Here is a 15,835-nt window from a genome sequence, read left to right as displayed (position 1 = left end):
ACAATGATCTACCTTGTACTAGAGATATAAAAAAGACTTTTATAAAGCGTTTACGTATTATTTTGACTTAAACTCCCGATGGTCGGAAAAAACACGGGTGCCCAAATTAGGAACTGAAAATTCGACAAAGGAAGAGGTGGAACACTTTTATTCGTTTTGGTATGATTTTAAATCATGGAGGGAATATTCCTATGAAGACGAAGAGGATAAAGATAAATGTCAAGATCGTGATGAGAGAAGGTATGTGGATAAGTTAAACAAAACTGAGAGATTAAGAAAGAAAAAAGAAGAAATAAAATTGATATGTGGAGAAGAAAAGGAGAAGGAACTGCGTGTAATATTGAGGGAATGTGAAAATTTAATAAATGAAGAAAACAGAGTAGCCAAAAAGTATGAAAATTCATTTGAGACTTAAGACTTAGGAAATCTTCGAGCGAAAACTTACCATATCCCATCTAAGTACAGACACTGGGAAAAAGAAAGCAATTGTTTTTCAGGTGGGACTAAATATTTTGACACAATAGAAAAGTGTTGTTATCGAGAGAAAATCATATTTTTGTTGCCCTTATTAATACTGATTTTATCTCAAAACAAGGCGGGGATGTTATTGTGTTTTCAATTTTATCAATCAAAGGCAAAATAAAAATTAAATTAAATTTTTTTTAAATAACGCGGGCACATAAATTTGATACACCCTGTATATTGAGCTGTAAATATTTATTAGAATTTAGTTTGGATGTAAGTGGATTTCTCTTTTAATGAGCTTTCCGATGAACCATTAAAGACTTTTGTGAATAATTAAAGTGAAAAGGACGATATATTTAGGTTTAAAATGGAGAAAGTTTGTTTACTACGGAAACTATAGAATCCACAGCTGGATGTAATTATCATTTTGAGAAAAGTGGTTTTAAAAGGAAGTTTGGAATTTTAATATTTGTTTCAACCCGAGTGAATATTGTAGAGTTTCCCCGAAATTAATTAAGGATGGTCGGAATAATTTTGAAAACGACTGTTTGTTTGTCGAATGGAAAAGTCGATGTTTCTGATTCTTGGCAATGTGGAAGGGGAAAAGTGGATTGGATGATTGAGAGAGTTTGAAAAAGAAGTCATTATGTTTTTGGTATCGCTGAGGAGCAGTTCGACGTTTTCGTGAATAGATAGTTAGCAAGTACCAGTGGTTGTTTGATAGTGGAGAATAGTGTTGAAAAGTGGAACGAGAGACAGATCAAATTGAGACGAAATACCTCTTTGATTCTGTATTATTGTGAGAAGGAGAGCAGAGAATTTTTGGAGTTTTGTTTGAATCGAGTACGTGTCAAAAGAGGCCCGGCTTGTTGAAGAAGTGGTGCTGGTATGCTGATAGTTTTGAAGCTGGAGAACGGAGAGGGCTTTGATGAGTAGCCTTTGACATAGTCAACGAGGGAGAGCTGTTTTTGGGTCACGAGAAGACATCAGAGTGTTTGAAGCAAAAGGTCAGTCAACTTATGTGAAAGATATTTTTATGTTCGGAAACTAAAATTTTGAGTAAAAAGCATATGAATTAAAATTCCAATATTTATATATATAATATATATAATTCCAAAGTCATCGGGAACAAACCGATAAATTGTTTTTTTAACTATAATAAATTTAAGTGGTAAAAATTTCATTCGGACATCTGTGTCCACAGGTTTTTAGATTTGATAGATTTTAGAGTATTGATTTTGATAAATAAAAGACAATTCTGTATTTTTATTTTAATATTTTGCTTTATTTCTTTTCCTTATTTTATCCCGATTAGGATCAACTAAGAGATACTGAACCCACGAGAGAAGATAAGTATAACGTGAGATAATTTGGATTTTTTTTAATAGTATAAAAAGGCACCCTGAGATTTCTTATTCATTGTTTATGTATGATTTGCGACAATTAAATAATTAATCAAATAAATAATAATTAATATAAAATTAATAAGAAGTAGATCATAACAATAGATATTATGTAATGCTAAGTTTTGTCCGTAGCTATTATTTTATATTAATTTTAAGATACTTATTTGATTGGTAGTTGTTATTCCTGCTAGGTAGTATTTTCCGATCATTTAGATATTTTATAGACCATTTCTAATAGTGCATACCTTTATATTTCTTTATAGATATGACAAATAATAGCGCTACTTATTCCATTGTTTCAGCATTTCTTCATTTCGCCAAACTGCCAGTGTCAAAAAGAATATTTTTCTTTCGCCACCTTTCTTAAATATATCGGGTGGGATACCACTATCTTCTACGTTTTTGTTATTTTTCAGGTCTCTTATTATTTCCTTGACTTCATTCAAAGTTTGTTCCCCGCACGTCCCTTCTTCATCTTTTTGCCATTTCTCATTTGCCTCCAGTTCCTCCTGTTGGGCTGTATTTAATAGATCTTCGACCTTATGTATTTAGCCATCTGTTTAATTTCAATTTGTTTCTCCTAGAAGTAAACCTTCCTTACTTCTGCAATACTTTGTATTATTCTTTTTAGTTTGTCTGAATTTCTTAACTTCTTGGTAGAAAGTTGTTACCCCTTTGTGTACCTATGTTTTTGTTGCAAGAGTAAAAGCAAATACCTAAACATGGAGAATAACATAAAGATAAACATGCACACGCACACATATACAAACTAGAGATAAGATTGCACGTTGGATGTATCTATCACAAAATAAAAACAACTGTAATATACCTAGAAAGAATACTTTTTTGTACAAAGAAGGTTTTGCTATTTCATGACGATTATTATGATGATCATGTTTTAATATAGATGTCATAAACTTGTTACTAATTATATAACACGTTTATATTATAACAATATATCGTTAGATAAAAAATCTAATATATCTATCCTAAATTGCAATGAATTACGAAACCTTCAATTTTTCTATGTAGCTTTAGAAAGATCGATGAGTTCAAATCACACCAGGACTTAGCTAATCTTATAAAAATACGTTCCATAATTTAGATATTTTTTAATAATAACCTTCGGCTTACTTTACTACCATATAAATATAAGAAATCAAACACAAACTGCCCAGAAGCCAAAATGAATAGAAATTACTGTGAAATATGTATTTATTGTAGAATTATTACATCGCTTCATCCATACATCAATTTAATTAATATGTCGCCCACTCGTTCTTAGCTCCTAATTAGAAATGAATATTAATATGATAATTTAATTAATTAAACAAATATTTGCAGGTACAATTGTTAAAGAAGAATGTTCAGGTTATCTAATTTTTTTTAAATATATTCGAGTGTCCTATAGTTTTATAACAGACGTATGTTAATTTTATTCGTGTGCTTTAATTTAATAGGTTTTGAGAAAATTAGTAAAAGCTCTTCAAATTTTTAAATAATTCGTATTTTTTTAATAATGATACTATGGTTTGTTTTTAAACCAGGAGGAGTAAACTAAAAAGACATATTCACACACAAGAAAGACACTAGAAAAATCACCAAATACAAATTTTCTTTTTTGGCTGATCATGTATGCCTTCGATGGTGATCCATAAATAATATACTATGTATATCGATAAAGAGTTCTATAAAAAACTGTTTATTTTATAGATGCCGATCAAACATCTAAAAATTAAACTATTAACGCAAAAAACACAAAAAATCACCGATATAACTTAGTTAACCTATAAAATGCCCATTTTGTCAAAATTTTATAAATGTCAATATGTAGTATCAAAATTTCATAACAGTGGAGTAGACTTGCCTGAGGTTGGACCAATTACACTCAAGCATCACGGCGCGGTAAATTTTAATTACTCCTCCTGATTTAAAAAACAGAGCATAGTAATGGATGGAGAATTGTTTTGAGAATGTTATCAGACTTCATCAATGGATATTTAATTAGAAATTAGAACCTTAGTCTTACTGGTTAATTCTATATACTCGTATATTTGGATTATAGGGCTGGATCCCCGATACTAAACAATTTTTTTTAACAGCAAGCTGAACATTTATTGATAGCTTAACGGTGTCTAGTCGGACAAACTTTGATGTATGGGAACACTGGAACAGGGGAAGTTTTAATTTTGGAACGTGATTTTCATTGTGGAACGTGTCATTCTGACATGTTTATGATTGTGAAAACTATCGGGTTGTTTTTAAGTTTATTCAATAGCAAACTTTATATAAATCTGAAAAAATGTTTGTTCGACGGATATGTTGGGAATAAGTCCGACACGTAGAACATGTCAAATGACAGGAATTATGTTGGTGGTAAATAACAGTCTGATTTTTGCATGATAGTTTAATGAAAGGGTAACACATCTATTGGAACTTCTGTCCGATAAAATACATGGGACATTTTCGTAGTCTGACGTTCGAAACTTTTAACCTGTTCCACAATTAAAACTAGATACCCTTAGTTTGTCCGACTAGACACCGTTAAGCTATTAACAAATTTTCAGCTTACCATTAATAAACTTTTTTTTGGTACGCGGGATTCAGGCCTATTATTCTGGCTTAATAATATCTGGTATAATATAATCTGAAAAACAACTCGATAACTAGATGGTGTTAAGCAATCATGAGTTAAACCATATTTTTTCTAAAATAGAGTTTACATTCTGTGTACGATCTACATTAAGGCGGGTATACATATGCGCTCTGCTCGGTGTGCGAGCCGCTCGCGCGCAGCATATTTGTTAGATTAGTACGTCTTTTCAAGTGGCACACAAACGGCTCGCACACGGCGCGACCACGATCTAACTTCTGTCGGCTTTTCAACAAATGTTGATGGTTTGCAATACGTATTTGGACGGGTTTGCGAGTGGTTTGTTGGTTTTGGGGCGCCTGAGTTGAATATTTGTTAGTAATGGAGTGGTCGGAAGGAAATATCAAACTTATTGATGTTTACCGTGGAAAATGAAAATGAGATGATGACATATTTAAACATGTTAGCTTGCAACCCCTAACTTGCAACCAACTTGCCACCATCTTGCAACCAACTTGCAACCAACTTGCAACCAACTTGCAACCAACTTGGAACCAACTTGCAACTCAACTTGCAACCAATCGGAATGAAACCAAACACTTCTCGATGAGAATAGGAGAAGCTACTCCCGACGTCGGCCGATATCGGATCTGATCTGATCGGAGAAAAACGGATCCAATATAGGCACCCACATTTAATACTAATTATCTACAATTACTAAATGTTTGTAATTTTTCTCGGGATCGCGGAAGGTTCGTCAAAATGAAAAATTTTAACGAACATTAACCGCGCCACGAACGCGCGGCGCTCACACGGCGCGGAGTTCGCGGCGCGGATATGTATCTCCGCCTTTACGATTTACGTTCTACACTACGATTTAGATTCTTTGTACGATTTACATTCTGTGTACGTATTTAGAACATGTATTTGATCATGAGCTAAACTGATTTAAACCTTAAATGAACTGTAGAGTCATCTTTTAATTTTTTTGTTTTGTTAAGCCACAAACACTAAATACTAAATCAAATTTAGAATAACGGCTTATAAATCCGTTTTAGTTAGCAAAAATGCGTTATGCTGTCATGTTTTTTAAACAAAATGTTAGTATTCTGTCTTGTATTTAATAGCCTAAAAACTTAATTCGGTAGGCGCAAAATTTTGTTTGCAATGCTTTTTAAATATATTTATTTTTTTCGGATCAAAAAAATTTAAATGCAGAATAAATGATTATAATATTATTACCGACGCGACACGGTAGAAAGTCCCTGAAAACCTCTACAGGGTGTTTCAAAAAAAGGTAACCCCGTCTCTAGGGTAGGTAAAAAACTGAAAAATAATTGGGGTTTGCTTAGTAAAAAAATTTTGTAACGCCATCCGTTTTCAAGATACAGGGCGTTGAAGAAAAAAAAATTTTACGCATTTTTTACGATTTTGCCGAAACTACTGGCAACATTGTAATGAAATTTTATACGAATATGTTTTGGAAGCTGATACATCCCATGAATTTGTTTTTATATCTGATTCTCATAGAGGGCGCTAGTTACACGGATCGTACTAAGTATTAGTCAATTATTATCGTACTAAGTATTAGTCAATTATTATCGTACTAACTTTTTTAAGAGTATAATTATTAATTAAAATTTCAAGTAAACTTAAACATCATTCAATTTTACACGAAAAAGGTACTCTTGGTAAAACTCGATACTGTGTACCGTTTTCGGAATATTTTGATTTGAAAATTATGAAGTAATAATTGATGCTGGTAGTAATGATAAAGTTCTAATAGGTATACCTCTATTTTCTCCAAGTGTGCCATGGAAATCTGACATTTATTGATTGTTATGACGATAAATCAACAATAATTAGAGTTTTTAAACCTTGTTTCAATTTTTCAATTTTCAAAAATGCGTAAAATTTTTTTTCTTCAACGCCCTGTATCTTGAAAACGGATGGCGTTACAAAAATTTTTTACTAAGCAAACCCCAATTATTTTTCAGTTTTTTACCTACCCTAGAGACGGGGTTGCCTTTTTTTGAAACACCCTGTATAATGTTTATATTAATAAGTTACAGGGGTAAACAAAAAAGAGAAAATTTAGTGTAATTTTTAATTTTAAATTACTTGAAGACCTAGAAAATTCTCTATAAGTCGGAGTGCAGAATCCTTGATAACTGTCTGTTGCCTGAGCTTTTTACAAATGTAGAAATAGCCCAATAAATGACCGTTTTGGACTGTAATTTCCAGGGGCAACTCCGAATTGCATGAAAATTTGGAATTAGGCTCTACTTACCCTCCACTTCAAAGTTGAATTTGTGCCGTTGGTTGCTTTTACTTGGGGGATGACATTTACTCCTTCTCGGGGGGTGAAAAACGCGTGTTTAAAATAAGGCCGGAAATGGATAAATTGACTTATTTTAAGCACCTTTTGTTCTATAAAGTTTTTTACGTAAGTCAATACTTTTCGAGTTATTCGTGATTTAAAATATTGATTGTTCGACAAAAAACTACGTTTTCAGGCAGTTTTTCCCAAATAACTCAAAAAGTAGATATTTTATCGAAATAAATATTCCTAGCAAAAGTGTAGCCTATAAAAAAACGATAAAATGGTGTACCAGTAAAGTCTACAAATTGAGCAGAAGCAAAGTTGTAGCTCATGAAAAATACATTCTTGTTCGTCTAATTTTAAATCGAATAATTCAACGCGAAATCACCGAAGAAAGAAGCGTTTTTCGGGAAAACCTTATTAACATTTTTAAAGTATCGAAAAAAAGCTTATTATTTGTTTTTTACAAAAGTTTACAGCATCAAAAATAAACGAGTTACACTGAAAAAAAAAAGTTGGTCCCTTTTTTTTGGTAAAAAAAATCGTGAAAACCTCCCTCTATTTAGCACCCTAAATGAAATTAATCGTTTGGCTTTACCATATATTTTAACTGTATGTGTATTGTTTATATGATCTGTAAGTTTGATTGGTTTGAAGTGCTTATTTATGAAAACATTTGGTTTTATAGCAAAAAAAAATTTATAAAAATTTTTGAAAAATTTCATTTTTTCAAAATAACTTATAAAGTATTAGTGATAAGAAAAATCTTAAAGAGTAAAAAAAATGTAGGTTTTGCTATTATAAATATGCTAGTTTCATTTTGTTTCTCTGTAAGACAAAAATTGGTTAATATATGGCTGTTCAAAATTTGCATACACTCGTGATTAGTGACCCATTCAAGCTTTCTCAATTATAACCCTTTCAAAAATAAACACTTTAAACGGGTGAGACTGACAGATCATATAAAAAATAGATAGGTAAGTAAATTGTTTGTCAAGCGGTAGCGATTAATTTCATTTGGGGAGCTAAACACGGCGAGATTTTCATGATTTTTTACAAAAAAAAAGAGGGCCAACTTTATTTTGAGCGTAACTCCCTTATTTTTAATGCTAAAACTTTTGTTAACAATTAAAACAAAGCTTTTTATTGACAGTTAAAAAAGTTTAAATGGGTTTTTCCCGAAAAGTGCTTAATTTTTTGGTGATTTCACCTTGAATTATTCGATTTGGAATTAGACGAATAAGAACGTATTTTTCATGAGCTACAACTTTGTTTTTATTTGATTGATAGATTTTCCTGATATACCATTTTTTTGGGTTTTTTATAAGCTACACTTTTGCTAAAGATATTTTTTTCGATAAAATATTTACTTTTTGAGTTATTTGCGAAAAACCGTCTGAAAACTTAGTTTTTTTGTCGAAAAATCAACATTTTCAATGGCAAATAACTCGAAAAGTATTGACTTACGTAAAAAACTCTATAGAACAAAAGTTGCTTAAAATCAGTCAATTTATCCATTTACGGTCTTATCTTGAACGTATGTTTTTTCACCCCCGAGGAGGGGTGACTGTCATCTCCCAAGTAAAAGCAACCAACGGCACAATTTCAACTTTGAAGTGGATGTTAAGTAAAATCTAAATCCAAATTTTCATGCAATTCGGAGCTGCCCCTGAAAATTAAACGGAATCGCCGAATTTCCCGTTCATTTAGTGGGCTAAAAGACACATGCCAATAAATAGCGGATATCTTTATAAATTTGTAACAAGCTCAGGCAGAAGATAGTTACCAAGGAATCTGTACTCCGACTTATAGATAATTTTCTCTGTTTTCAGATAGATGTCGCTAACGCGTCCGTACGCATTTAATATTTTAATATAATAATAATTTATATGCATACTTCGACAGCTCGTATCCAGATTGCTTCGGTATACACCATAGGCGGCTCTGAAGACGCTGAAAAGCAGAAACCATGGTCAGCTGATGGTGGTGGCCCCGAATCGAATTTAATCTAAAACTGTCCTTCCTTATTTCAAATTACTTATTCAAAAGGAATATTTTGTTTATTCTAAGCAACTTTCGGCCATCGTTAATAATGTAATCTTTCAATCTGCGTTTAAATTTTTTAAAAATAATTATTAGTTTTTTCAATGTTTGAAAAAAAAATGAATGCATTTAAAAAGAATTGCGAGCAAATGCTCCTATGCTTTTAATATTATTGTAATTTCTCTTGACAACCATTAAAAACAATTTTAGTGTAAAAAGTGAACAACAATATTTTATGAATTTTAACTCATTATTGTTAATTTTAGAAGTTTCTATACCTACTCGTTTTCAGAATGGAACGTCCTACAAGATGAGATACGACTTTTTGCTGAATTGAGAAGAAAAATAGCAGGAACTCAGAAGTCAGACGAAACCAGTTTGTTATCGGTCGGATTAGTCTAAGATCCGAATAAGGCCGATGTCAGATTATGCGTTTTGACCGGATGCGTTTCCGCCGCATCCGGTGAAAACGCATAGTGTGACAGATCGGTCCGGTTGCGTTGGAAACGGATGCGTTTTGAGTCATCGGTACGGGCTTACAAACTGCACCAGACTAAACGCATAGTGTGACAGGTCGGTCCGGTTGCGTTGGAAACGAATGCGTTTTCACCGCATCCAGTCAAAACGCATAATGTGGCATCGGCCTAAGAGGTCGAAATGTACCCATCTGCTTGCCGGATGAAACATTTTTTTATTAAATTTCATACATAGACAAACACGATCAGCATGGGTTGCCTATCAAAATCGTGTCATAGCTATCCTTAAGGGGGGGCCGTAGGGGTTGAAATCAACATTTCAAGCACATTTTTGTGAATTTTTTTTGAAAGCATGGTAAAATTATTTTATTTTTAAATTAAATAAGCGTATTTAGTATAATTCAAGGAATACTAAAAAAAATCAAGAAAAAATATTGAAAATAAGTCAACGTTGGCAAATTTTTAAAGACACCTCGAAAAAAAAAAGGGTTTTGCGGTGGACATCCGAACTTATCATTGGATCATAGTAAACAAAAAATTCTAAAAGATTTTATTAGCGTATATGTTTATCGAAATAACTCTGTCGAGTTTTTTTAGTTATAAGGATTTTTGACTTTTTGGTATCACTCAGAAATCAAAACAACGAAATTTTTTGCACAAGATAGGGCGAAAATCAACATATTTGTTATTGTTGAATAAAAAATAAGCATAAAAGAAAAAATATATCGACAGCGTTACCTCAAGGAATGTCTAGAAAATATATATATGCAAAATTCCAGGTGGGTCGGTCAAGTAGTTTGTGAGTTACAATGTCTACAGCCTTTGAAAAAAGCAGTTTTGAGAAAAAAGCGTTTAAAGTATTGTCAACTTTTATTTTCAATTTCTTTTTTGTCTGTCAAATCGTAAAATGATGCACACCGGAATATCATTTTGAATGGCGGAGTAAGTTACAAAAGAAAATGAGAACAGCTGTTGACCGTTGTTAATTACGTTCAAGAGTGCTGACGCGAACCTGCTGCAAGGCGAGTCGAAGATAGGGTTATTCAACACTATCTCCCTACCTTCGACTCGCCTTGCAGCATCTTCGCGCCAGCGCGCTTGAGCGTAGTCAGAAACGGTCAACAGCTGTTCTAATTTTCTTTTGTAAATTACCCCGCGATTCAAAAACATATTTTGGTGTGCATCACTTTACGATTTGACAGACAAAAAAAATTGAAAATAAAAGTTGACAATACTTTAAAAGCGTTTTTCTCAAAACTCAAAAACTTTAAAGACTGTAGACATTGTAACTCAAAAGTACTTAACCAACTCACCTCGAATTTTGTACATAGTTTCTTTAGGCATTCCTTGAGGTAACACTGTTGAGATTTTTTGTGTTTTATGCTTTTATTTTGTTTAACAATAATAAATATGTTGATTTTCACACTTTATTCTGTAAAAAATTTCGTTGTTTTGAATTCTGAGTGATATTAAAAAGTCAAAGATCATTAAAACTAAAAGAAACCCCGAAAAACTCATAGGAAAATAAAAGTTGAATAAGCTAAAAAAATCTTTTTGAATTTTTTGTCTACCATGATACGATGATGAATTCTGATGTCCACCACAAAATTCATTGTTTTTTGAGGCGTTTTTAAAAATTTGCCACCATTGGCTTATTTTTCAATATTTTTGTTCTTGATTTATTTTAATATTCTTTAAATTATACTTAATATGCTTATTTAATTTAAAAATAAAATTATTCTCTCATACTTTCAAAAAAAATCACAAAAATTTGCTTAAAATCTTGATTTCAACCCCTTCGGCCGCCCCTTAAGGATAACTATGACACGACTTTAATAAGCAACCCATGCTGGTCGTGTTGGTCTATGTATGAAATTTAATAAAAAAAAATGTTTCATTCGGCAAGCAGATGGGTACATTCGACCTCCTATTCGGATCCTGTACTAGATGATTCAGAACTATGATTCAGAACCATTTCAGTCATCTGGTATTAAATACCTACCATCTGAGACCAAGTTTATGATAGTAAAGAAGAAACTACATTATATGTATTAAAATTCAAAAGATGATTTTATTTCTATCGAAAATTTACTAAAGTCTATAACGAATCGAAAAATTTAAAAGTTAAAAAAGAAAGTGTCATGGTGGGCTTGTCATTAACTATAATTTAAGGAAGACCTAACTATGGTAATAATGAAAACAGATTTGAACAAAGAGCCACAATATGTTAATATTGAAATATATGGGAAAGGTCGCAAAACTTCATTTAAGAATGCGACTACCGCTTCTTTGATTAGGGGTAAATCCTTATAATCTGAAAAACTATCAGATTTAAACGATGTGTTTAAGTTAATTCCCAAAGATGCTAGGGATTTTTAATTTCCGTTTTCTTCAAATAGCTACAATTTTCAAGATGATGTCGATGGGTTTGGTGTAAACCTAGACTTCGAACTTAAAGAGAAAACTAAAAATGATGAATCATTACTAGAATGACAGCCTGATTCAGAAATATTTAAAATATGATATCAACATATTTGTTCTTAATTTATTGTAAAAAATAAAGTTGCGAAATAAACTTGAGACACGCCCTCTGCCGAGACAGCTGTAGTCACATAGTTTTATAATAAATTTTGTGGAAGTATGGAAAACAAAAGTTTTCAGTGTTTTGTTGCTAGATAAAATGAACTTAGATCAAGTAATAGTCGAATCCATCAATTATTTAAATAAAATTTCTTTATTTGTTATGTCCAACAAATTATAAGCAGAAATAAGGCATGATACCATATTTTTTATCTTTTTCTATGAAAACAAGCAAATATAATGATTTGTTAATTAAGGTATTGAGAGACCGACAGTACCTTGTTTTAATCCCAAAATATTGCTTTTAAAATCTTGTACCAAACAGTAATTATAATCTTTTGTCAAACTATTCTGTTTGCTATTTTAAAGTAAATAAAAGGATTCGGTGCTTAGACAGCTACCGATAAACAAGTGTTTTTGGTTATCGAGCTAGTTAAACAGTAATTACTGAAACATATTTAAAAGTAATTAAAGTAAAAACTACTAGTGAAAATGATTTGTATACGGAATATTTTAATTGTGAGTAGATAAAATTTATTATTTATGTCTATTTGGATTTGAATGTTTCAATAAATCACGACAATTATTTCTATATTATCCAATTCCATGAACGGGTATCGCAACCAAAGCTGTAAGACAGCACCGGTGTTAGATTTTAAATAAATTTAAAGATGTCATCTTCCAGTCAACCACAACAAGTTGCATCATATTCAAAAGCAGTTAGCCAACCACGCAATATATTAACCCCAAACAGATCAAGCCATTTTATTTAACACTCTGGAGAATTGTACAATTTAATGACTATCTTGAAGGATTGAGTCAGCATATAGAACCAAGAAATATAATTTTCGCATCCCGTATATCAAACGGTAGAATATGCATATATCTATCATCTAAAAACTTATTAGATAAATTCATAACAGAAACAAAGGGGATAAAAGTAAATGGAAATATACTAGAAGCAAGAAGATTAATAACTCCATCAGTCCGCTTAATACTGTCCGGTGTATGTCCAAGTATACCTTCCAACTTAATTAAAGATGAATTAATAAAACTAGGTCTAAATCCTCTCTCAGACATATCATACCTACGAATAGGAGCAACCAATCCTGCTTTCAGTCACATTCTAAGCTTCCGACGCCAAATTTTCATTTCACCTTTTCGAGAAAACTTTGTATTACCTAAATCTTTTATTGTCGAGTTAGAACAAACATCATACCGTATATTTATAGCCCAAAACGATGCATGTTCCAAATGCAAATTAACTGGACACCAGGCAGCTAATTGTCCAAATACTTCATCTCCTAACCATCCTTCCAATGATAATGCAGTGCAAACAGAGATGAAACAAACTTCACCAATAAATCATACTCAACAAGATAATCCGCAAAATACTCCCACAATTTCAAATACCACTCCCTCCACACTTACTATGTCTTCTCAAACCACATCACAAACAGTAGCCATCCCGCATTTATCAATAAACCCAACCCAACAACTGTCACTACAAAATACATCCATACATTTAACCACGTCTTCAGTCAACACTACAATCGCAACACCTACATCGTCTGAGTCATCCTATAATATCCAAAAACAAAAATCAACCTCACCTGAAATAAGTCAACACTTACCTCTAAACAAAAAATACACATATGAATACTCACGAACCCCAAATAACTTCGGACAAAGCAACAGGAAAAAGAACCTTAGAAGATGCAACATTCAATTAAAGAAAAAACCAAAACTGACGACAAAAACTTAACAGATGAGATAACAAATCTTAAGACATTTCTAGAACCAGTTAGAGTAGAGAATATCTAGAAAGCGAAACACAATTGTTAAGCTTTGATCAAGTAGTCGATTTATTCGAAAATATACAAGGAGCAAAAGACATAACCAGCATAACAAATTTATACTCAGAAGACTCTCAGGCACTTATAAAGTTTCTAACAGAATTACATCCATATTTTTTTTTCTTTTTTTTTTCTCTGATTCTGGCCTTGGTTTAGAACTAGAACCTTTAGCCACGTAATTGGATAACTTATCACTAACTCAGGTGTAATGTGTAGTGTGTGTGTTGAGTATATGTCTTGTTACTTTGCAAAGTCGAACATCCATATTATACCGACAAAAGAATGAAAAACAAAAGCACCAGATTAATGAGAAAACTTGGCAAACAACTAGATTTACTAACTGCAGTAAAAACTTCATGGTCGGGAGAAGACTCCGACTCATCTGTAAACTCCTCTAAAGAATAATTAAATTCACTTCTCTACTCCATTGGAACTTAAATGGGTTCTATACCCATTTCGAAAAACTTAAACATATTATCTCTGAAACACACCCATTTATTATCTGCCTACAGGAAACAAATTTCAAAAATTCAAGCCACGTATATGACTTTCGAAATTATTCATGTTTCTACAACAACAGAAAAAACCAAAATATTGCCAGTGGAGGAGTAGCAATTTACGTAGATGAAAAATTCATGAGCACACAGTTACCAGTGACTTCAAATATTATTATTTTTTTATTAAGAGGAAACAGTAGCGATCAACAGGTAGCGAAAACGCGTTCCAAGATTGCGGCTGTAATTTTGAATATTTTTTCGAGATATTTGGCAAACGTATTCGTAATATAATAAAGAATGGCGGTACAGAGCCCAATTTGAAAAATATATTATTATGTGGAAATTACTCTGTAATTAAATAAAATATTAAAAAAACGAGCCTGTACCGCCATTAAGAAGAACAAAAAAAAATACACTTTCTTCAAAAAAACTTTTTTATCAGATGCTTAGATTTTGTGTCATTTTGGAACTACTAATGAAATAAAAAATTTTAGTAGTTCCAAAATGACACAAAATCTAGGCATCGGATAAAAAAGTTTATTTGAAGAAAGTGTATTTTTTGTTCTTCTTAATGGCGGTACAGGCTCGTTTTTTAAATATTTTATTTAATTACAGAGTAATTTCTACATATTAATATATTTTTCAAATTGGGCTCTGTACCGCCATTCTTTATTATATTACGAATACGTGTGCCAAATATCTCGAAAAAATAAAAATTACAGCCGCAATCTTGGAACGCGTTTTTGCTACCTGCTGATCGCTACTGTTTACTCTTAAGAAAAAGTCGCATCCACCTAATGGTTATTAGCGACGGAACAATACATAATAGGTTAAACAAAAATGTGGTACAATATAAGTATAGTACAAAGGTAAGGTTACATGCATTATCTACAAAAACTTGTTAGATTTTATTGAATACACCAATTGTTTTTAAAAAGTCAATTAAATTTTTTGGTTCTTTATTATTGGCACCCAGAACTGACATATTTGACACGATATTAAAATCAATTCGTTCTTGTGTATATTTTGGCATTCAATGTTTGACAGTTAGTTGTGTGTTACACGATTCACAAATAGGTGGTTCAGATCTTGAGAACAAATATGAGTGAGTAAGCCTGGTAAGGCCTAGTCGTAGGCGGTTGAAACTGCTTGCTCATAACAACTTTTATAAACTGTTTTGACTTTTTTACTGTGTCTTTAATTTGCCTGAGTTCTGAATTTGAATTTTGCCATTCATCGAGCCAGTCATTTAACACAGATTATTTTATCAACACTTTCAAGTCATTAGGGGCACATTTTAATATCGTTTCTGAATCCGCACTAGTCACTGCACTACACGCACCTGAGTCTGCATCTTCATTGCCACTAATGCCCACGTGGGAAGGAATCCAAATGAAGTTGACTATTCTACCATTTTTGAGAAAAGTGAAGCTCCAACTTGATCATTTTTTCAATTGGATGATTTGGATATATCTTTTGTACCGATGTTATCGCACTAGCGAATCAGAAAGAATCACTACTCTAGTTATGTTATTGCCGTTAGAAAATTCAAGAGCTCTGTAGAGAGCGAATAATTTGGCTGTGTATATACTACAA

General features: G+C 32.1%; 1 protein-coding gene across 5 annotated transcripts in view; it reads right to left on the bottom strand.

Moving 5' to 3' along the window:
* Positions 1-15,835, bottom strand: part of LOC114333699 (A disintegrin and metalloproteinase with thrombospondin motifs 16) — a 764,845-nt gene that overhangs the window by 336,937 nt on the left and 412,073 nt on the right. The gene's annotated exons all lie outside the window — the stretch shown is intronic.

Source organism: Diabrotica virgifera, chromosome 5 (assembly GCF_917563875.1).
Source record: "Diabrotica virgifera virgifera chromosome 5, PGI_DIABVI_V3a".
NCBI lineage: Eukaryota > Metazoa > Arthropoda > Insecta > Coleoptera > Chrysomelidae > Diabrotica > Diabrotica virgifera.
This window is presented reverse-complemented; position numbering and strand designations above follow the sequence as displayed.